Genomic DNA, 25,999 nt, shown 5'->3' on the forward strand with positions numbered 1-25,999 from the left:
GCATTCGAAAATAGTTAAAGGGGCGAGAGCAAGCATCTAACTTAAGGCAGGGATAAAATAATTTCATGATCAATAGTTTAAATCATCAAAAAACTAATTCACACAATTATATGCATATACATATACATAAATATAACATGCCGAAATAGGAAATAAGGCTTAGCATGAACTTTAAAACATTAGCCTAGATTGTGTAGCTCAATTGTCATAAGAAAGCACCCATATTCAATATGGGATCATCTTCCCCTTCTGAAAGGGCCCTGGTGCATGTTAGTCATATAAATTAGAGAATAATTAGATATACATATGCACCATGGGTGATTCAAACCTCTCAATCATATATCAAGGGATATATGATCACCCGATCATTTAATAAGGGTGGTAACACTCAAACTACACCTCTCTTATGAGAATATAACCGATCATTGTAAATATATAACCCCACTATGTTAGGGTCAAATCCCACAAGGAATATGGTGTGAATTTGAGTTATCAGTGGGTTAATCAACTGATAGCTATCAGTTTTCTGTGAATGGGTGTTTTTGGAAAGGTAATAAATAATTACTTCTCAATTCAGTGTTTCAAATCAATAGGATAAGGAAAACCAGAGTTATGTTCACTATGGTTATTGGGATTTGATAGACGCTAGTAACGATACAAGATTCTTATGGTAGGTAGGAATAATAGACTAACCTTGTCGAAGTTATGTCTAAATATTTCTCAACCTATTTAGACATTTAACCACCTAACTCTCTCAAACTTAGGGAATTTATATTTCATAACAGGATGCTATCTCAAGTTACTTAGTCCTGTTACAACATTAATTATTAAATGGAAGTTTGATGCTTCCATGTCCCTGTTCATAATTCATTTCTTACTAGGGTTGATTTCTTATCTCAAGTAAATCACCAGTAAGAAAGGCCTATTATTTGCAACCAATATTCAGAGTATAAAATAATGGAATTAACAAGAAGTTTCTACCACCATTAGAATCTTAAACACTTAGTTACATTACAAACCCAAACCCATAGATCACATAACTTTGGTAAAGGGAATTTAGCAACTCATAATAAAATAATCAAGACAACAAGTTGAATTCATAGTTTGATATATGAACTTACAGCAAGATGAATAGCAACAAGTGTTTCTCAGATTTGATTCACAGTAGAAAATCCCAAAACAATTGTAATAATCTCTCCAAAAATAATTGTAAAGTTCAAGTCAGAAAACTAGAGACAAGAGATTCTCAAAACGTCCGTTCTCCCATGATTAGAAAACCCTAACATATGCTTTAAATACTTTAGCCTAATTATGGAAATAAAATCATAGATCACAGTATTTTCTCGGGCAGGCGATGATGTGTGTGATGGATTATCAGGAGTCTAACAACTTATCAGGAATTTTGTCAGCTCCTCTTCACTTTTGACAATCTCTTCCTTAGGTTGACGATGAGACGTGATGGCTTATCAGACCTATGACAACTTATAAGAATTGTTGTCGCTTCTTCACTTTAAATCCCATTCCCTGCTTTAGACCAACAACGAGCCTAATGGATTATCAAACTTCTGATGGCCTATCACAGATGTCGTCACAAATTCTAGCTGAAGGTCATTCTCTGTCTAAGGCTGATGGCAACTCTGATAACTTATCACAAGGTAAATTAATTTTAAAATAACAACTGTACATATTATTGAAGAACAATAATGCCACACATAGGAATTAAGATATGGCATCAATTCAACAACAACAACCATGCATGTACTAAGATAACACTATCGAAACAATTTAGCAACAAGAAACATAACCATTGTGCCCTCACTTCAAAGAAGTCCCACTCCACTTATATCAGATATCACATATGTAACCATGGGGACATTCAAAAGAGACTCACTCTCAAAATGAAGTTACAATCATTGTATGCCAAATACCATAGGCTTTTCCTTATTTTCATTACCAAGATTTTTAAATAGGTCAGCTAGGATCACTATAGGTCTTCTCTTTGTCTTGTAATATAGGCTAGGGGCTGGTATGATACTCGATGATATTTAAAGTAACTAAGCCTCCTTGACACTACACTAGTTTATGAGATCTCACTTATTAACCCTTTTTTATTCTTCTCTTTTCTTGATCACACATATTCAGGATAGGTGCAGTTTTTTCTACAATCACTTCTTCTTTTTCCCAACTTTTCTTTTCTTGTTCTTTTCAACCGCACCCAGCTTTTTATTCTTTTCTTTTATTCTACCTTTTTTCATACTCATTTTACATCACGCACCCTTATGATTGCCACCCTTAACTTAGGCCATTTGCTAGGTACACAATGTCCAAGGAGGACCAGGGCCAAAATAGTTTTATTGTGATATAAATGAGATAGTGATAAGTATCAAAAAATAAATAGGTTATTCAAGCTCAAAATAGGGATCAAGGGATATTATGCATACAGGAAAGGTCGTTTAGGCTAAAAGTGGCTAATATCTAAATGGCCTATGATCTTTTCCTAACCTCTATCCTTCAATCTAAGTAAGACTAACCGGGCAAGTTCTTAATTCAACATACAAAGGGTACTAAGTAAGATCTCACAAGCACATGGGGCACAACTATATCACAAGTTACTACTTATCCAGTTTATGTAATTGTTTAGCAATGATTATCAAGTCACTATAACTGATACCATAACAAGATGCACAGTCATCACAATTAGATGCAAATCACACAGTTAAACAATCATACCATTTGGGAGGTGTTCACAAAATAACAAAACCACATTAACTTCCTCAGGGATTTGTATTTATCCTAGTAAACTTCAAAATGTCACAACAACAACTCACCCTACACCCTCAACTTAAAATCAAAGAAAAACTGAATTAAGGGTTATGGTATACCTGGAGTAGATTAAGCACGGGGATCATGGGTTGCATCCTATGTAGCGCCAGATTTAACGTCGCGAAATGACTCAAGTATCTCGATTACTTCAGACTTCATCGAATAGATAGTAGCAATACTTTTTATCGAGTCTTTTGGATCACTATAAAGTTTGACTTGTTTCCCATTAACCTTAAAGATGTTGTCATCTTCATTTTCAAGTTCTACTACTCTAGGTGAGTAGACTTGACTAACTCTAAATGGGCCTGACCACTTGGACTTAAGCTTACCTGGGAAAAGTTTGAGTCTGGAATTGAACAGAAGCACTAAGTAACCTTTTTGGGAATCTCATTTCTGAATCCTCCAATCATGATACTTCTTCATCTTTTGTTTGTATACGTCTCCTCTTTCATATGCCTTGAGATAAAATTTATCCATCTCATTTAGTTGTCCAGGTCTTACCTTTGTTGCCTCCTTCTAATTAAAATTTAACCTTTTAAGTACCCATAAATCCTTGTGATCCATCTCTATTAGTAAGTGGCATGCTTTTCCATAGACTAACTGGAATGGTGACATGCCACTGAGTGTCTGGAAAATGGTCCGATATGCCCACAAGGCATCATCGAGCTTTTGAGACTAGTCTTGTCAACTAGAGTTTACCATTTTAGCTAGTATGGCTTTAATCTCTCGATTTGACATCTCTACTTGCCCACTAGTTTATGGGTAATATGGACTGGCTACTCTATGCTGTTTTACCCCATATTTTGGTAAGGCATCTCGAAACACTTTGTTGCAAAAATGAGATCCTTCATCACTTATAATAGTACGTGGTACTCTAAATCAAAAGAAGATGTTCTTCTTGAGAAAAGCAACAACCCTTTTTCCTTCATTATCAGACAAGACAACAGCTTCGGCCGATTTCGAGACATAGTTAACAGTAACTAGAATGTACTTCATCCCATATGAGCTTACAAAAGGACCCAATGCAGCTCTCAGGGAAACACTGCTTGCATCACACATGATCTCAAATGTTTTTGGCCAGTCCAGTGCAACAATGATAGGGACCTGGACTAGGTTCTTTTTAAGGCATTCAAATTCCTTCAAGCAATCATCATCGAAGGAGAACTTCACTTTTTTCTTCAAAAGTTTGCAAAGTGGATTTGTAACCTTCGAGAAGTCTCTTATAAACCTCCGATAAAAGCTAGCATGTCCAACAAAACTATGCACTCATTTTATTAAAATGGGAAGTGGTAGTATCTCGATAACTTCAACATTGGATTGATCAACCTCTATCCCTTTTACTGAAATTTTGTGCCCGAGAACGATGCCCTCATTTACCATAAAGTGGCATTTCTCCCAATTAAGCACGAAATTAAATTCAACATATCATTCCAAGGCCATACTCAGGTTTTCCAAACACAGCTCAAATGAATCTCCCACAATAGAGAAATCATCCATCAACACCTCTAAGGTGTCCTTCACCATATCTGAGAAAATAGACATCATGCACCATTGAAAAGTAGTGGGTGCATTGCCTAGCCCAAACAGCATCCTCTTAAATACAAAGGTGCCATATGGGTATGTGAATGTTGCCTTCTCCTGATCTTCAGAAGAAATATAGATCTGGTTATATCCAGAATAACCATCCAAGAAGCAATACCACTCCCTTCCGGCCAATCGATCAAGCATTTGGTCCATAAAGTGCATTGGGAAGTGATGTTTCAAAGTCCATAAGTTTAGTTTCTGGTAGTCCATATAAACTCGCCACCCGATCATAGGACTGAGTGGAATCAGATCATTTCTTTCATTTGCAACAACAGTCATGCCCCCTTTTTTGGGCACGCATTGAACTAGGCTCACCCATTTACTGTCAGAAATTGGGTAAACCACTCATGTATCCAACAACTTAATAATTTTCTTCTTAACCACCTCTTGAATTGATGCGTTAACACGGTGCTGGTGCTTGATAATTGAAGTAAAATCTTTGTCAAGTTGTATTTTATGCGTGCAGATGCTAGGAGAAATGCCAATAATTCTGCGATAGTCCATCTTATTGCTCTTTTGTAAATCTGAAGTACTGAAATAAGTACTTCTACCTACTGCTCACCCAAATCAGCTGCAATAATAATGGGTAGCATGTTTTTATTGCCCAAAAATATATACCTTAAATGCCTTGGCAGTTTCTTCAATTCCAACACTGGTGGCTCTTCAATGAATGGCTTAGCCAGTGGTGTTGGTCGATTAGAAAGATCAAGATCTATCTTCTTAGGAGCATAAGAGTATGAACCCATTTATGACAAAGTACAAATAGTCTTTTCATAATCCTTAATACCTTTATAATAAAAATTTATCAGAACTGCGGCTAAAGGATCGACAACAAGTTTCTCCTCTATTGACACCTCTTGCTCATCCTCATAATATACATCAACAATTAAGAACAGGCTCATTTTTTATGCTGCTTCATTAATTGGAACATATCAAATTGTAACACCTTATCATTCATCCTAAATAAGAACTCATTAGCTCAGAAATGAATCAGCACACTTTTGGTTATGAGGAAAGGTCAACCGAAGATTATGGGAACCTCAAAGTCCACCTCGCAGTCCAGAATGATGAAATCCACAGGAAATGTAAAGCTATCTACCATCACCAACATATCATACAAAATACCAACAGGTCATTTTACTGACCTATACGCCATCACGAGTCGCATGTTGGTGGATATGGGATTTCCCAAACCCAGCTTTTTAAATACAGCTAGCGATATCAGATTAATTCTCACTCCTCGATCACACAAGGCCTTCATAAATTCTAGAGACCTAATTGTACAAGGAATATTGAATGCTCCTAGGTCTTCCTTCTTCTGAACCAAGGACCTCATAGAAATAGAGGTATAATGATAGAGATTATCTTCCGATTCGTATCTTATCGCTCTTTTCATTGTCACAAAGTCCTTCATGAATTTAGCATACCCTTGCATTTGCTAGAGTGCCTCCATTTAACTACTTCAATATTGCCATGAATTTACGAAATTTCGTGTTGTCAACCTTCTTCTTCAATCTTTGAGGAAAGGGTGGTGGTGGTCTTGGGAGAGTTTTCACCACTACTTTCTTTTCATTATCTTTTCCTTGTTTTGGAGCATCATCAGAACCATCCATCTTCCCAGACTCCACTACACATTCTTCTTTGGGTTCATCATATGCTTTAGTCACATCTTTAATCAAAATTTTGCCCACAGAAGGGCCAGGTAATATTTTACCACTCTTAGTGGTAATTTCCATGCATGAGCCATCACTTCATGGATTTTCAACCGTATCACTTGGTAATGTTCTACTCTTCCTCTTGTTCAATACTGTGGAGAGTTGGCTCATTTGGTGTTCCGGCTGTTTGATCGAAGTGGAGCGTATATTTACCAACTGACATATAGAGGATAAATCGGTCTTCATTGTAGTCACCCCTGAATTGGTAGCCTCTACTCCATTTAACAATTTAGCCATTATATCCTTCAGGGATATCTTTTCATAACTTGTTGTAGCAGCCTCATGATTTCCAGGAGGGACATATAACCCGCTCCTATCATTATTGCTCCTCAATTACCTTTCTCCTGGTTCTTTTATCCAGCCATGTCATAGTATGTCCGACCTTGATTTCCTTGGCTATTACCTCAGAAACCCCCCCTGATTATTTACATAGTTTGCCTCTTCTTCTGAGTCAGACTCCACTTTGCTCTACGATCCCATAGCCTTCACTTTCTCAGTTTTACCTAATAGTAAATGCTTAGTTAGTAAGTCCATCTGCATTTTTAGGTGAGCTATGTCTTGTTCATGCTCATCGTCTCTTCTGCGTTATTCCACAGTCGTACCAACAGAAACAATAGGGCTTGCTACCACAGAGTCCCTGGTATTCCATGCCTGACTTTGTTTGGTCATTCTCTTAAGCATTTTTGAACCCTCTGGGAATGTAAGATCAACAAACGAACCACCACTAGCATTATCTATAATCGATTATATCACAGAGTTAAGAGCACTGTACAAAGTCTCCATCAAGTATATGTCTGCCAAGTTGTAGTTCGGACATTGGTTCAGCTTCTTTTTGAATCTCTCCCAGGTTTCATGAAAGGTTTTAGTTGGGAGCTGTCTAAAGTTGTTGATCTCATCCCTCAACTGTACCCTCCTAGAAGGTGGAAAGAACCTTTTTAGGAAATCTCCTTTTAACTGCCTCCAGTTGGTTATAGAATCAGGTGTCAGCTCATTAAGACACAATATTTCCTCCCCTGACAGAGACAATGGAAACAATCTTAAACGGATAGCATTCTGACCCAATCCTGGGTTATCAAAAGATTTACAAATAGTGTCAAATTTTACCATATGCAAGTTCGGATCATCCCCAGGAAGGCCACCAAACAACCCCTTCAGATTAAGGAGTTGAATCATAGTATTCATAATGTTGAATTTTACCCCAGGTACTAACAGTGGAGGAATAATTGCACCCATTACACCTGCTCCATCCATTCCTTCATCATCATCATTTAGGTCATACTGTACCGACAGGTGATCTTGCCTTCCTCGAAATGGAAGATTCCCATTGGCATTGCGCTATACTGGTGCAGCTATTTGCTCTGCACACCTTGGGAAGGTTTAGAAACTCCTCGTCTCCCAAGTCATCTTCCTCAAGATTTGGATGCCGTACTTGTTGGCCATTATTTTGCACATTCACCTGAGCTCTTGCTAAGGCTGCTAACTTGTCAGCCTCCTGCAGGTGTGCCATTCTACCGATTAGTTGCGGTCCAGATTAAATAGTAATAATGGTTCTCCGAAACTTTTGGTTCTTGGCATGCACCAGAAAAGTCCTGCAGCAAACAAAAACAACAAATAAACAACAAACTTGCTCAGAAATCAACTCTTTTACTTCCATTATTGCTGGTTCTCTTGCATCTTGACTTTTACTGTAATATTAAATTGAAAACAATCAAAAACGACAAAAATTGCTTAAGACTTTGCAATTATTCTTAGTTAAAAGCCTCAAATGTGTTAGCATATGCTCACACATCAAAGGGTAACTCAAACACCCAGTCATAAACAAGGGAGACTCAAAATCCCAACCATTTTGACCTTCGCACCGATAAATGCGGTTTCCAGTATTGGTCCCTTGAGACCACAATTTTCACCGTCTAGCTACACAACCCTCTTGAATCCCAATTAAAACAATTGCATATTCCTATTCATTGAATCATGATACACGTCAGGCATACATTGTTCGTATGGTCATACCATACACTTACAAGGTAATATCTTCATGCCATTACAATTCCATTACCACTGGGGAACAACCCCCTTTATTAAGTAAATCAAAACTATTATGATCCAATAACCTCTTTATATCATGCAATGGTTTCGAAAGTAGTTCAATGTGCATACCTTCTTGTTCAAGTCAAGTTTCACAAGATTGGGTTGAGGTTATACCAATTACAATATTCAAAATCATCAATTTGGGGGAAATCACGACCCCTATTCCAATTAAGCACACCCATGCACCCCAAAAAGTTCAAACCCATCAATTTAAACCATGAATTATTCATAAAAGCCATGGGAAAAACAATTCATTCATTAAAGCTCAAAACCCTTTACCCACATTCATAAACCACAACTAAACCACATGAATAACAATTGTAAATGCATGCTTTTAACAAATAAGGGTAACATGACTGAGATATCAAGAATTATAGAGAGAAATCAACCCTTAGAAGCACTAATTGCCAATTTCTTTGAAACCCTAAGTGTTCTTGACTTAGGGATTTAAGAGAAAAAAGAGTATGTTTTGATATGCTAAGTGTCTAGAATAGGGTACCCAATATGTTTTTATGTCATGGGTCTTAAGTGGGAAAGAGGGAAATGACAAGAATGTCCTAATTTAAAAGTGTAAAAAAATCGTTCGATTGTCACGGTTCACCATATGACTCGTGATGTCTATTTATGAGTAATAATCCACAACTCATAGTCTAAGCTGTGGCTCAATGACCCCTCACTGTTGACCCTATGAGTCACACACCATGACTCATGAGGGACCATTAAGACATGTAGGGTCAAGTCATGGTGAGGACCAAAATATTTATGCATTACACTGGTTTGGCTATAAAATGAACACAACGACTCGTAAAGAGTCTTAACGAATCATTAGGTGTGACTCATCACCAAGGCAGTGACATGGGCAACCTCATTAGTCACACTACAATAGGAGCCCTACAACTCTCAAGGTGACCTTACGATTCGTAAGGTGAGTCGTTGGCTGGGCAGTAAGCTCAACTCAAAAATTTCCAAAGGTCCAAATTACTTGGGTGTTACATTCTCCGATTTTAGGATAATTCATCCTTGAATGATGAGACAAGGCATTCATTAGCATGGTTTAACACAGATATACAACTACACTCTCCTTTAACGAAGCAAACAAAGCTATTATGGAATTCAAATAGCTTAAGCACGATTATCCAAAGAGGGAAACAAGAATGGATATTTGGACTTCATTTCCTCTTTAGCTTCCCAAGTAGCCTTTTCAAACTTATGATTCCTCCTTACGATCTTCACCAAAGACAGATCCTTAGTCCTCAAACAATGAAGGACTTGCCTATCCAAAATCTCATTTGGGACTTCCTCGTAAGACAAGGAATCTGAAATACCAATAATCTCTAAAGAAACAACCAAGGAAAGATCACCTAAGCACTTGTTCAACATCAAGACATAGAACACTGGGTAGACAAAACTCAAACTTAACGGCAATTCCAATTCATAAGCCACATTGCCCACTCTCTTCAAGATCAAGTATGATCCGACATAAAGGGAACCACGCTTCCCTTTATTTACAAACCTCATCACCCCTTTCATGGGAGACACCTTTAAGAACACCCAATCACCAATATCAAAATCCAAATCCCTATGTCTCATATATGCATAGGACTTTTGGCGACTTCAGGTGGTCTTAAACCTATCCCTAATCACCATTACCTTCTTTATTGCTGGATGAACTAAGTCAGGACCAAATAATTAAGTCTCACCAACCTTGAACCACCCAATAGGATAACGACATCTCCTAGCATAGAAAGCCTCAAACAGAGCCATCTGAATAATAAAATAATAGCTATTATTATATGCATATGCTATGAGAGGAAAATTATCAACCCAGCTACCACCAAAGTCAATCACACAAGCCCTTAGCATATCTTCCAAAGTTTGAATAGTCCTTTCCACTTGTCCATCCATTTAAGGATGGAAACTGATGCTAAGGTTCACCTTAGATCCCAAACCTCTCTGAAATAATTGCCAAAAGTGAGATGAGAATTACATACCTTAATCAGATATAATAGAAACAGGCGCACCATGCAACTTGACAATCTCCTAAATGAAAATCTTAGCATAATCCTCCATAGAATATTTAGTCCTCACAGGCAAGAAATGAGTAGACTTGTTTATCCTATCCACGATGACTCAAATTGAATAAAACTAACTATGAGATAGTGGAAGACCAGTAACAAAGTCTATGTTAATTACTTCCCACTTTCACAAGGGTAACTCATCCTCTTGATATAAACCATCAGGCCTCAAGTATTCCACTTTCTCTTGCTGACAAATAATACATATAGCCACAAAATTTTCCACATATCTCTTCACGTTGTTCCACCAATAAATATCTTTACAATCATGGTACATCACTGTCAAACCAAGATGAATAGTGCACCTCAACTCATGATCCTCTTAGCAAGATCCTCTCTTATAGTCCATCAACATCAAGAACACATAGTCTACCAGGTTACCTGAAGATACCATCGCTACTAATATAAAAACCTATGAATTTTTGCTGAACCACATCATCCTTAATCTGCATCAAGATAGGATCCAAAACTGGCTTCTCCTTAACCTCAACACCAAAAGAAGACTTCACTACCTTTTACCCTATCACACCTCCATCCTAAAAATCCAAAAGACGAACTCCAAGATTATCCAAATAATGATTATCCTTTACCAACCCTCGCTTCTCCTTATCCACATGAGATAAGCTCTTCATAGATAACCTAATAAGAGCATCAATATCTACATGAGCTTTGCCTAGGTGATAGTGAAGACTTATATCATAAATCCTTAGGAAACTCAACCCATCTCCTTTGCGTTAGATTCAACTCCTTTTAGGTGAACATGTACTACAAGCTCTTATGATCATAATATATGACAACATGAACTCCATACAAGTAATGGCACTAAATCTTCAAAGAAAAAACCAAAGCCAACAACTCCAAATCATGAGTCGAATAATTCTTCTCATGCACCTTAAGAAGCCTAGAAACATATGCCACAACCTTACTAGGATGCATAAAAACACAATCCAGTCTCACACGGGATGCATCACAATATACAATGAAACCATCAATACCCTAGAGTAGGGTCAAAATCAAAATTGAAGTTAAATTACCTCTAACTTTTCAAAACTACCCTTACAAGAATCGGACCATCAAAACTTCACCTTCTTCTGAGTGAACTTAGTTAATGGGGTAGCAATCAAAGAGAAATTTTCCAAAAACCTCCTATAAGACCCAACTAAACCTAAAAAGCTTAAAATATCAGTTGGATTCATGGGTCTAGGCCACTTTTTAACCACCACAACTTTCTGTGGTTCCACCATGACCCCCTCACTAGAAATAACATAACCAATGAAGGTCAAAGCATTCAACCAGAACTCACACTTCAAAAACTTATCATATAAACATACATCCTTAAGAGTCTGCAACACTATATGAAGGTGATTAGCGTGGTTCTCCTTACTCGTAGAATAAACTAGGATGTCATTAATAAACAAAATGATGAATGATTCCAAAAAATAATGAAAAACCCAGTTCATAAGATCCATAAATATCGGTGAGGCATTAGCCAAACCGAACGACATAACTAAAAACTCATAACGGCTATACTGAGTATGGAAACCAGCCTTAGGAACATCCATCTACCTAATCTTCAACTAATTGTAACCCGACCAAAGATCAAGCTTATAAAAAAATCTAGCTTCTCGAAACTGGTCAAATAGGTCATTAATCCTAGGAAAAGGATACTTATTCTTTACATTCACCTTATTCAATTGATGGTAGTCTACACATATTCGTAGGGACCTATCCTTCTTAGACACAAAAAGCACAGGAGCACCTCACAGAGAAATACTAGTGTGAATAAAACCATTATAAAAAGATCTTTCAACTACTCTTTTAGCTCTTTCAACTCAGTTAGAGCCATTCTATAAGGAGGGATATAGATATGACGGGCATCTGGAAGAAGATCTATCCCAAAATCTATTTCCTTATCAAGAAGAATATTAGGAAAATCATCAGGAAATACTTTACGAAACTCATTAAGTACAGGGATAGATTGCAAAGAGAGGACCTCAGAAATAAAATCTTTAACCCAAACCTTGGAAATAAATTTTCAGGCTCTATGATAAGAAATGAACCTCCTCTTAGGTGGTAGAGAACTACCTTCTCACTCAGTCACTGGTTCATTTGGGACTTAGGAACTAATCCTTTGGGTTCTATAATAAAAATACGTATAGCATGAATAAACCTAATCTATCCCCAGAATAATATCAAAATCTAACATATCTAACTCTATCAGATCAACTAATGTCTCCGTAACATAAATAGATACCATATAACCCATATGAACCTTTCAAGCCACAACAGAGTCACCCACTGGGTAGACACAGAAAAAGGATCAGAAGTACACTCAGGGACAAAACCAAAATAAATAACCACAAAAGGGGTAACAAAAGAAAGAGTAGACCCCAAATCAAGTAGACAATACACATCTTAAGAGAAAAGTTATATTGTACTAGTGACCACATTAGGAGAAGCCTCAAATTCCTGATGGGTGTCAAGAGCATAAAGATAATTTCAACCTATCCTAGTACTAGATGTAGCACTTTTTTTGCAGGAGTTGAAGAAGTAGCAACCAGAACCTTACTAGCTTTAGAAGAAAACTTTAAAGGACAATCCCGCTGCATGCGACCAAGTTGACCACACTTAAATCACTTATTCCTCCCTTCATCACACACTCCATGATGTACCTACCAATAAGAATAGCAAGGAAGATAAGATGGGGAAAACTAAGCTTCGTTGGCCTGAGACTGGGCACCTTATGCCACAAATCTACTATTTATCTAGAAGAGACGATCACCTAATGGCTTAGGATATAGAGCATTAGCCATAGAATAAGAACCAAAATTTCCCCACTACTTCTTAGACCACTGATCGCCATATATACCATTATTTTGTTGACCTCCACCCTGCTTAGAAACCAAAATTTCTTACTTTGCCTTTTCCTAATTTTGGCTTGTTTCTTTTTTTGTCCTCAACTTACTGCATGTAAACTCAAGCCTAGAAATATCCATGTCATTATTCATCAAGATGGTCATGCACTCCAACACCAAGTCTTGAGACAAGCTCGAAGAAAACCTCCTCATCTTAGCCCTTATAAAAGACCCAAACTCTGGAGCATAGCAAGATAGGTGATGAAATTTCAAGGCATACTATTTCACAATCATTCTTCCTTGCTTCAAATTCACAAACTCCTTGGCCTTTGCTTTCCTCAACTCTTGAGAAAAGAATCAATCCAGAAAGGCACTAAAGGATTCATCCCACATAGCTGGCTCACCATCCTTACTCATCAACTTCTCTCACTCCTCATACCACTAATATGCCATATCCTTTAATTAATTTATAGTAAATTCCACACCTTAGAAGTCAGAAGCATTCATTACTTAAAAGATCATTTCTATTTCATCTATGAACCCTTAAGGATCATCCTCAACCTTGGAACCAGTGAAAGTCAGATGACAACTTCATGAACTGGAAAATCTTTATGGCCTCAAAAGAAGGAGTGACTGGAGTAACACACTCAGACTGGCGCAACTAAGAGGCCAGCAACTGAGTAAGCAAATGGATCGACTAACAAAACTTAGCACTAGATATATCACCCTAAGGGGTCTGTGAGGGACTAGAAGGAATCGATGGAACTCCACGAGGGAAATCAGAAGCAAGGACCCTATACCGAGTTTGTACCTCATAACCAAGATAATTTCAATCAATGTTGTCCTCGGGCAAGACATAGGAGATTCCACGAGCATCATATCTTCTTGGAGATATGATCTGAATACAAACAAATAGGAATTGGAGAAGATTTTAAAATCCTAGACTCTATGTCCCAAAAGTAAAACACAAGAAAGAGAAACATTCCTAAATATCTCGTAGCCTTTCCTTTTTAAGTTTGGCATTCTATAGACTCATAAAAGAGACTCTACTTAACACGACTTTGTGGACACTCAATTGGCTATAAACCTAGAATCTGATACCAAGCTTGTCCTGACTTAATTTAGGGTCTTGCTATGATGGGTATCTCAAGTCCATCAAGGATAGAAGACCACCCTCTTTACTTATCTAAACAAAACATAATACAGCTAAAGGAGGAAGAATTTTGAACATATAATGAGATAAGATGAGTTTCAAACATGTAACAAGATAGGCAGCTCAGAAAACAATTTAAAAGTTTCAATAATATCCCAATCCACAATCTTCGACAAAGCCTTTAAATAGACTGAAACCATACTAAGTTAGGAAATTCCCCCAATGATAGCAAAAAAAAATCCAATGAAAGTAGTCTAAGATATAAAATGAAAAAAAAACTTTAAAATGATAGCTCTTTCAAAGAATAGAAGCTCACCACTTCAAAGCTAACTGTAGATAACCCAAAAATCCTATCACTGTGTAGGAAAGGTATAAACATATCTGGTTCATACATTGCATGGCGATACAACAACCAAAAATGGTTAGCAAGGCAAGATCTAGCATGTAACTCAGGGAAGGGATAAAATAATACTATGATCAAAGTTTAAAATCATCCAAAACCAATAAACACTACCATATGCATATACATATACATAAATATAACATGTCGGGATAGGGAACAAGGCTTCGCATGAACTTAAAAATATTAGCTTGGACTGTGTAGCTCAACTATCATAAAAAGTCACCCATGGGCTATATGGGCTCATTTCTCCTTTTTAAAAGGGCCCAATGTGTGTTAGCCACATGAACCAGAGAGCAATCATATATACATATGCACCACAGGGGACTCAATCCTCTCGGTCACATATCAAGGGTGACATCAACACCCAATTATTTAAAAAGGGTGACTCAAACACTCGATCATAAGAAAGGGTGACTCAAACACTTTTTCATTTCGACCCAGTACCATAAATGCGGTTTCCAATATTGATCCCTCAGGATATCCACTTTCATGACCCAAGTACACAACCCCATTTAAGTCCAATTGAAATAGTTATGCATTTCTATTCATTGAACCATGATACACATTAGGCATACATTGTTGGTATCATCATACCAACTAATCATGTAAGGTCATATCAACATTTCATTACTATTCCATTAACTTGGGGGAACAACCCCCTTTGTTAATTAAATCAAAATCATCATGTTCTAATAACCTCTTTATATTATAAAATGGTTCCAAAAGTACTTCAATATGCATACCTTCATATTTAAGACAAGTTTCACAAGATTGGGTTGAGATTATACCAATTACAATATTAAAAATCATCAATTAGAGGGAAATTTTATGCTTATTAAAATAAACTTAAAAAAGAGAATTCTTTTTATTGGCCATTATTTTCTAATGGTCAATTTTAGCCTTCTAAATTGGAACTTGCAGAAAGGTTGAGATATATTGGAACAATGAACCAAATAATCTTTAATATTTTTTAATTCAAAAATTTTGCCAACTAGATTGTGTCCCCATTCCAATTAACCATATCATGCACCCTTAATAGTTCAAACATATCAATTCAAACCACTCATTATTCATAAAAGCTATAGGAAAAATTATTCATTTATTGAAGCTCAAAACCCTCAACCCACATTCTTAAACCACAACTAAACTACATGAATAATAATTTTAAATTCATTCTTTTAACAAAATAAACATTGGGGAAGAGTAATATGCCTGAGATATCAAGAATTACGGAGAGAAATCAACCCCTGGATGCTCTAATTGCCAAATCCTTTGAAACCATTGGAGTTCTAGACTTAAGGATTTAAGAGAGAAAAGAGTATGTTTTGATTTGATAAGTATTTAGAATAGGGTCCCTAATATGATTTAAAGTCGTCGGTCATAAGTAGGGAAAGAGGTAAATAACAAGAATACCCCCGCTTAAAAGTGCAGAAAATATCACCTAATCATCACGGGTCACCTTACAACTCGTGACGTCTAGCTACGAGTCATCTCCACGAATCATAGTCTGAGTAGTGGCTTAAGGACCCCTCAATGTTTACCCTATGAGTCATACACTACAACAGAGTCATTATGACACGTAGGGTCTTGTCACGGTCAAGACAGAAATATTTGGGTGTTACACTGTTTTGGCTGTGAAAGGCACTGTACGACTCGTAAAGTGATAACTCATAAGGTGCAAGTATTTACTAAGGCAGTGACATGGGAGACCTCACTGGACACTATACGATTGGGGCCCTACGACTAGTAAGATGACCTTAGGACTCGTAAAGTGAGTCATAGGTTGGGACATAAGCTCAACTCAAAATTTTCCAAGGGCTTAAATTTTAGGGTGTTAAAATTAGCCACTTAAACTAATATCCACCACTATTCCATGTTTAGTACTAATCATCAACCATACCATATTATGAATATTTATTACTTTCGATCTATAATTAGCACCCCTAATATCAATATCACCCAAATTACACAAATATAAATAATATAAGCATATAATTTTCCATATATAGGGGTAACTTTACTCGATATAGTAGATGCAGACGTAGGCATATTAATATAATCATCTTCCAGCTTTGCCGAGTAATAATACATCATCAAAATCATCCTCTGGCCTTGTCGGATATCAATATATCATCAAAATATTGTTCGGCCTTGCCAAGTAACAATATCATCATAGTATCCTCTGGCCTTGTGGAGTATCAATATCATCATAGTATTCTTTAGCGTTGCCGGATATCAATATCATCATAGTATCTTTTAGCCTTGTAAGGAATCAATATAATCATAGTTTTCTCTGGCCTTATCGGATATGAATATGATCATAGTGTCCTTCGACCTTGTCGGGCATCTATTTCATCATAATATCCTCTGGCCTTGCTGGGTATCAATATATCATCATAAGTAGTGGCAAAATCAATAGCATGAGTATTCATATAATCAAATATCATGATTTCAAGCATAATGAATTGCATAATTCTCATATAATTAATGGATTGAAATCTGCAAGATCATGACAAATAGTGCTTAATAGTTTTCAAATTGATAAATCTCATAAAGATTGATCATATTATTAAAATCTTAACTAATATCAAATAACTCATGCATGGATTTGAGAATAGTGTGATTAATATAATATGTTCCTACAAAACCATTAATAATTATTAAAACTTTCTTATGAGTGACAATTATATCATGGAAGATTGAATTTAAGCTTGGAGCAATAATTGGGTAAAAACCCTAGTTTATGAAAATCATAAAATTCATGAACAAAATTATAATTTAAGCATGAGGATGAAAGTAGATCCTCATTTAATACTAACATACTTGATTGTTTTCATTCTTGAATTGAAGTTTTGAGGATTTGAACCTTTAGATGAAAAACCCTAATTTCTAGCTTTGAAAGAGTGTAAAGTCACATGTTTCTTGAGTAGTTCGTGTGGTGTGTTGAGAATGAGGGATTTGGAGTTGTTTAGGTTCTATATCCAGCTTTAGAATAGTTTAAATGACACAGTTTTAGGGTTAAAAGAGTGGTAAAAGACCAAAAAATCTCAAAACCCATCTAGAAAACTCCTAGAAGAAGTCTCGACAACTTAGGCAACAACTTGTTAGGTCTGACAATGAGTCATTTCTTGAGTCGCAGTCAAAGGACCCAAATTCAGTCCTTACTTTCGTGGCAATGACTCCCTTCTAATAACTCATTATGTCTGACAATGATTCATTGTCACTGGCAACTTTGACAGTGCTTCAGTAATTTAGCCATAACATTTTAATTTGATATAGGATTAAGGCAAAGTTGGTAGCGTTGAAAAGATAATTCAATTATATAACTAATGGTGGTTGGTGGCGCTGAAAGATAATTTAATTATATAACTAATGGTGGGTTTTGAACTAAAAAATCCTTAGTAACCCAAAATTTATGCTCGTTTGAATATGACTATAGTTATATTCTTCATAATAATTTAATCTCTAAGGGATTTTTTGACATGTCTAAAAGATAGGAGTTATTTAAGGCCTTAATATATCTCTAAATCACTTATAAAACTACTAAAATGTGATGTTTAAATTTTTCATGAACTTCAATCATGGTTCTATTATTGGCTTTAATTTTTGGGGTGTTACACTCATGCTTATGTACTCGCCAATTGAGTTCCTAGCCGTAGCACAATTTAGTTATGATCAGCTTCTAATGATTCTTTCCATCTTTTGCTTTCTATTTATTAATCATTCGATGATAAATGATCTAATAAGGGAGATATTGTAAAACCTCAAAACTTTATAAGATCCATGACCCATAAAAGTAGTCCACAAATCTTGGATTGACGCATGAAACTAAGTCCCTGATTTTTTCTAGTCCCAAGTAACCATGAGTCAACTCACGACCTGTGGAATAAACACAAAAGTCGTGGTTTGCAATGTAGAAACCAATTTCAACCGATAAGATCTCCCCACTTTGTATGACTCACTATAATATCCATACATTCAATGTATGACTCGTACTAGTCGACGTGAAGAGCTTGCAGTAGCTAGTCTTTAAGCCCAGTCTCCACAAGCCATAATATGATCCATGGTTTTAAACCATGAATTGGACTATGTATTTGTTGATTGGATTTAGTTGTCTTAAAGTTTGGTCCCCAATTTACGACACATTCCATGAGTAATGAAATGATACACATCTCGTACGTCCATCTATAGTACCTTGTCTGAGAAACTAGGATTTGTTACAAAATATATTTTGTCGACTTTATTAGTTTTTAAACTAATACCACGACATGTCAACTACCAACATCTATAAATATAAATATGATAATAGTATTGTATTTGATTAAAGGTCATAAGAAGTCCCTAACATAAAATTAAGTAGAAAAATCCTCTACCGATTAAGTTCAAGTATAAGATTCTACTATGGCAACATTAAACGATCATTCCTCCTAGAATATGAAGAGTTATATGATCCAATACCTATAAAACTAAAGGTTTTTTAGTCTTATTTCCAACACTACCAACCATTTGTCAATCTAAGTCTAGAGTAAAACGTTATGGTCATTTTGATAGAGCATTGTCAATGACTACAACTCATAGTATGAGTCGTATTGAGTGACTATGAGTTATAGATTTTTAATACAAGTCATGCAAAATATTTCTCCTACTTCAAAAGGTTCAAGGTTTTTATTTTATCCATTACTTATTTTATGACCTTTTTAACTCCCTAAAAACCTATATAAGCCACAATAAAATTCAACCATCAATTTTAATCAATTGGAACCCTATTCTCTCAAGATAAATTCCACAAGCAAGATTTTTCAAGCAAATCTAAAGTTCAAGTTTCAACATTCAAGTTCATTCCTTGAATTCTAAGCTTCCATCAGGTACATAAGATTCAGTGATGGATCCTGTCCATTGTTACGCCCGATTATTTTTAAGATATTTGAAATTATATTTAAAGCTAGGGTTTTCCCATTATTTTCTATATTTGTTTCTCATGAAAAGTGTTAAGGCTTAATGGAATATTTCACATTTCTATGGTTTTGATTCTCTAAGAATATTTTATGATTTTTTATGAGTTTATAAAAGTTATTTTGAGAATCTACAAGTTGTGCATGTTTTAGTAAGTTTTCAAAATATTTAATCCATAAACATGATCTTGAAAAGTCATGATTTAGAAAGATATTTCAGCATATAAATTAAGAAAGAAAGACTAGAGCATAGTCTCACACAAGAGAGTTTCAATAAAAAGATTTTTAACAAGACTCGTGATAAGCTTCTAGATAAGCTTAAGATTTGAGCATTGTCTCACAGCATGACATCATATATTTCTAGATAGATATGTTATGAGCTATATAGATATATTTTGGTAGGATTATTTAGCAACGAGTTAACTTGCATTCTAGATAACACAAACTACATTGCCACTGTAGGTTTATGTTAGCAAAAGAGGATTAGATTGGTTCTATAGATAGATAGGTTCTACACCTTGGCATGTGTAGGGAAGCCCTTCCCCTTGGTATTCTAAGTTGGTGCTTTATGAGCTCGCATGGTGCATGTTGATTATAAATTTATTTTATGAAAATTTTATAACTTCTTATTCTCTTCAGATTTTCAGCTTGTTTAATATGTTTTAAAAGACTTTTCTCATGATAATTTGTATGAGCTCAATTATAACTTTAAGGTACTCTTATTCTCTCACATTCTGTTTCAGCTTATTTGTTTACATGCATATGTATATAACTAGCATCCCAATATATTTCATTATATTGACTATATTTTGCACTATATTTTTTATGCAACGTATATTCAGTTATTTAAAGACCTGATCATAGCCTCTGGTAGGATTAAAGTCTTCAACTATTGATGAGTTTTTCATCTTTTGACAGTGACAGTCATGTAGTCATGTTGGTAGCACTTTGCGTACAAAAATGTATTTTGGGTTCTTGTCCTATGAACAGTACCTAAATTTTTGTAGAGACTTCTTAGAGAATATAGACAGTCAGTTGATTAAATTGTAACCAGTTGTTAAGAGATCTTATGTTTTCAGAAATGGAATTCTATTCTTTTTATTTTATCTTTATTCTTCAAAGTTTTAGCCCATGTGTTAGCTTTCGCATTGTTTTCCTTGTTATTTATGTTCCATCTAAATGCTCATGAGATATGCCAAGTGGTTCACGTAGGCCAAAAATTGTCTAGGTATCGGTTACAGCTGGGGTTTAGACTCGGGTCGTGACATATACCTTACAAGATGTTTCAAAAATTCTGATTTATGACTTATATTTATTTTAAATTGCAGTTCCACATATTCATATTTTGTCGTCTTACTTATGGTATTGCTGTTAGCTCGGCTATCGGTAAGGTTGAGATAGGTGTCACTATGGTCCAAGTATTGGGTCGTGACTTTAATACAAGTCATCCCAAAATATGCATTTCCATTATATGTTTTACAAAATAGTGCACACACTGGCTCCCTCACTTTGTAATGTCCCATACTTTTCCAGATATGTATGACTAAGTTAAAATTGACAAATTTATTTTGACATATGAAAAAGATGCTAAGTTTGAAGAAAAGTCCATGTTTCCGCTGCACTGACATGGAAAATATGGTTTGAGGCAATGAGACTTGGAAATATAAATGAATCAGAGAACAAGTAAGTCACCTACTTGCTAGAGCTTCACCTACTAATAGTGCTGTACGTTTAGACTTTCTATATAGTATTGAGGTTGTCTTATTTGATATACTTATGTATATAGACTATATTAAATGAAATAGACTAAGGATTATAGAGTAGAATAATTAAATACTAAGCCAAAAAGTTAAAAGTTATCAAGTTGGTGAATTACCTACTTTGAGATTTTTGGCCACAAATTGTAACTAAATGGAGAAGATGGGTGCGTAAGAGTCAAGGCTCAAAATCCATCTTAAAAATACCAATATATAACCATATATTCATATAATATTCCAGATTTTTCCATAAGCTAAACAAGACACGATCTCTCTCTTTCTCTCTCTAAAGAAAAACAACCACCCTTTTTTCCTTTCTATAGGTCTTGCTCTTTCAAGTTTATCCAAGGATTAAAGGTAAGTTTTTGGCTGTATTTTCACATGGTTTTAACATGAAAAACATTTGGATATAATCCCCACACGTTAGTGGTGTTCGGGAAGCACTTAGAGCAAGAAGCTCCGTGGCCACCCTTTTTGGTAGAGTTTTGTTTTTTACTTCTTTTCTTATTGTCTAAAGGTGTTTCTATGAACAGGAAAGTTTGGCGTTGAAGAGGGTTCTTATTAATTCAAAATATACATAAAATCAAGGTAAAGTTCTACCCCTCCATCCTTTATTGAAAATGAAAAGAAAGACGTGATTCTAGATATAATTATTGTATGAATTTATGGGATAGTGATAGAAAGCGTAACAATCCAAAAGTTTGAGGTCGTGATGGTATCTACCACAACCCAACTTTGGTAGGTAGGACCAACACAACAAGATAGAATAACTCGAAAGAAAATCAATAATGAAATAAAAGAACTAACACTTTAAAATAATGTCAAATCAAAAGCAATAACCAAGCAACATCTAAACAATACAACTCAAACAATACCAAAATCTAGTGTCGTTAGTTAGAGTTACTCTAAAACGTCATTGAATACGAGTACTAATACACCCAAATTACTACTCCCCTAAAAGAGTGTAAGTGATCGTTGTCAAATATATAACCCAACTAGGTTGGAGTCGAATCCCATATGGAATATGGTGTTAACTAAGTCGTACAGTTATTAATTAACTGTTAATCAAAAATTTTCAAAAACAAAGGGGAATTATATTGTTAACTACGATTGTTGAGAGTTTACTCAGTGTATGAGCTAGTGATTAATTTGCAAAGTAAAATCAATAAGAATTAGTAAACCAGGATTATGTTCACCAAGGCTTTTCAATAATAAGGGTTGTGGGTTATCTCAATTCCTTATTTAACAAATCCAATTGCAAGGCTAATTAGGAAATAGAGTCCATCTAATTGTTACTCAACTCTAAAAGATGGTTACACTTTAATTCTTTCAAACTTAAAGAATAGATTAGATTAACCAATTAAATCCTCAAGAGGTTGATCCTGTTATGGCATTAACCATAAAACCAAAGGTTAATGTAACAACCTGAGTCCAGGCCCTAACCTCGATGAGAATCCCGAACAATCAAGGCCCAGGCGCCCAACTTTATCTGGCAATCATGTACAAAGATCATACAATATAAATAAATATGGGAAATTGTCATACAAAAATATGGTCAATCTCATAAGTAAACTGAACAATTCAAAAGGAAGTTCTTCACATTTAAAACACATGACACCAGCTAGTGAAATCTCTAACAACTTGAGATCCTCTTCTGTTTGAAAACTGAGATAAGGCCCCCAGTCAGACCATAAATCAAAATAAAAAAACAATGTCTAACAACCAGGCCTTCCAGAATAGGGAAGGCTCACCAAATGTAATTCTCAGACACACCAATCTACTGCTTAGTAGGACCCCAGGACTATGCCTTAGATCCTAAAATATAGGGGGTCAATACAGATGTACTGATACGCGGAGCAATCAAAAATAACATACTTTTATATAACATAAGTGAGAGAAATCTATCAAACATTTTTACATACAATAAATGAAAACGCATAGGCATACTTAAAAGACTTTGAAGCGTTTCTTTGAAAACATGAACCACTCTCTATTTTACTTCTGAGCTAAGTAGTACACCCTACAATTCTGATATTCCACGGGCTATATGAAATCCACCCTTAACTCGCTGGCCAAGCCCCCAACCCAAGTTTGCTGCAATGGTTAGATTTTCTGATTCTGATACACCACAGGGCACTAGGCCAACATATAATTCCTCTTGGGGACAAACTAACCCCTATCGGCAAAACACGGTTTCGGGCAATGAGTTTTCTAAACTCATGCCTTTTCTGGGTAACCACCTAACATCTCTTAAGCCCAGTTTTAACATTTTAAACGTGCATCTTTCTAAAATCAAATTCTGAAAATCTGAATAAAATCTAACTTCTATTCTATTCTTAGTCTACTATGGCATTATCTACTTTGGTATCATCATACCAAGAACTTGCAAGTCATATCTTCTAAGCCTTAAAATATCATGTACAACTTTTTCATTCAAAACAATGTTCAGACCACCAAAACATTCAAATAGTACAACAGGATTCATATTTTAAAACATATGTCAAACCATGCAAAGATTCTCTCTTTTCAACATTTTAGCAAATAGTGGTCAATTTCTCAAAAAAAAATATGCAATTCCTTTGATTATCACATTTAGCATTAAAAAACAAAAAATTAACCCTCTCTTCAATTCTCAACCAACATAAAGTTCATATAAGATAGTAAAGCTCTTGACTCATAGTTTAAGACATACAATTTAGTACCCCCATAATTTGTAAATCAAGAAGTAATGCATTGAGAGAGGGAAATTCATCATTCATGCTCTAAATTCATATTTTAAAACTATAAACACATATATACATATACACGAGAAAACCAAGATTCAAGGGAAGGCCTCAAGACAAAAATATTATATCATTGAAAAGGATTCAAAATGCTTATTATTTAAATTGTTGTCACAACCCTTCATAAATATATTATTACTAAACCTTAAAAACTAAATAAAACACTTCCACCATGCCCATGTAGTTTAGGAAAACCCCACATACCTTATATTACTTTGTTCGAAGAATAGAACTTGAATCTTGACTTATTTCTTGGAAATCTTGAACTTAAAGATGAATTCTGATCTTTGGGGAGTGGATTTAATTTTTTTTTCATGACTTGGGGCTATAGTAAAAAGATGAGACTGCTCCTTCGATTTAAAATTTGCAGCTAAAACCTGAATTTGGGCCTTGTCACGATGCGCCAAGTATGCCACCATTATAGGCACCGCAATGAGTTGCAATTGTGGTGACCTCCTATTTTGGGAATCGAAATATGCCTCAAACCTCGTCAAAAAAATGCGAAACTCCCCCAAGACATCCTCTTTCCACCCCTGAACATGAATCAACTGAAAAACCTGCGGTCTCAGGGTCAGGAAGGTCAATTTAAAAATCATTGAAGTTAAGGTCTCAAAATATGACTAAGTCCTTTTTAACACTTATTGAAATTTCTAGATGTAAGTCCTCTTGCATGCTACGAAGGGCGATATTAAATTGAGAATTCTAAGGTGTTACATTATCCCCCATTGGGATCATTCATCCCTAAATGATGGCTCGAAATACAGACAAGAGCAATTTCAAGTAGACTAAGGAAAAGATAAAAAGAGTAGTATATGACAACCTTCTATGTTGCCATCCACGGTCTCAAAGAGGGTTAGGTATCTAGTACACATGTCATCTTCTGACTCTCATATAGCTTCCTCAGTTTTTTGATTCTTCCATAACACCTTAACCGAAGCTATCTCCTTACTTCTCAGCTTTCGAATTTGCAATCCAAAATGGCAATAGGTTTTTATTTATATGACAAAGAGGATTTCACATTGATCTCCTTTATAGGAAACACTAGAGAATAATCTCCAATGCAGTTTTTCAAGATGGACACATTGAATACTTAATGTACAGAAGCGAAACTCGCGAGAAAATCTAACTCATAGTCAACCCCACCTATCCTTATCACAATCTGATATGGTCATATATAACGAGGACTAATCTTACCCTTCTTTCCAAATTGCATGACTCCTTTTATAAGGGAGACCTTTAGGAACACCCAATCATTAATCTCAAATTCTAAATCTCTTCTTTTAACATCGTCACAAGACTACTGGCAACTCTGACTAGTCTTAAATTGCTCCCTAATAATCTTCACCTTATCCATCACTTGATAAACAAGGTTAGGCCCTAACAACTGGTTTTGACCTACTTCATACCATCCAATTGGCAACCTCCATCTTCTTCTATAAAGTTCTTCAAAAGGAGCCATCTGGATACGGGAATGGTAGCTATTATTGTAGATGAATTCTATCAATGAAAAATGATCCACCCATCTACCTTTGAAGTCAATCACGAAGACCATCAACTTATGCTCAAGTTTCTTAATATTACATTCAGCTTGCCCATCAGTCTAAAGGTGAAAGGTGGTACTCAAGTTCACTAGGGTGCCTAAACCTCTCTGAAATGATTGATAAAACTGGGAAGACACCGAAGCACCATGCAAATGGACTATCTCTAGAATGTACAATTTAGCATAGTCATCCCTCAAAAAATTCATCTGTACTGGAAGAAAATGAGCGGACTTGGTCATACGATCTACAATCACCCAAATGGAGTCATAC

Source organism: Capsicum annuum, chromosome 3, assembly GCF_002878395.1.
Source record: "Capsicum annuum cultivar UCD-10X-F1 chromosome 3, UCD10Xv1.1, whole genome shotgun sequence".
In the NCBI taxonomy this organism is placed as follows: Eukaryota; Viridiplantae; Streptophyta; class Magnoliopsida; order Solanales; family Solanaceae; genus Capsicum; species Capsicum annuum.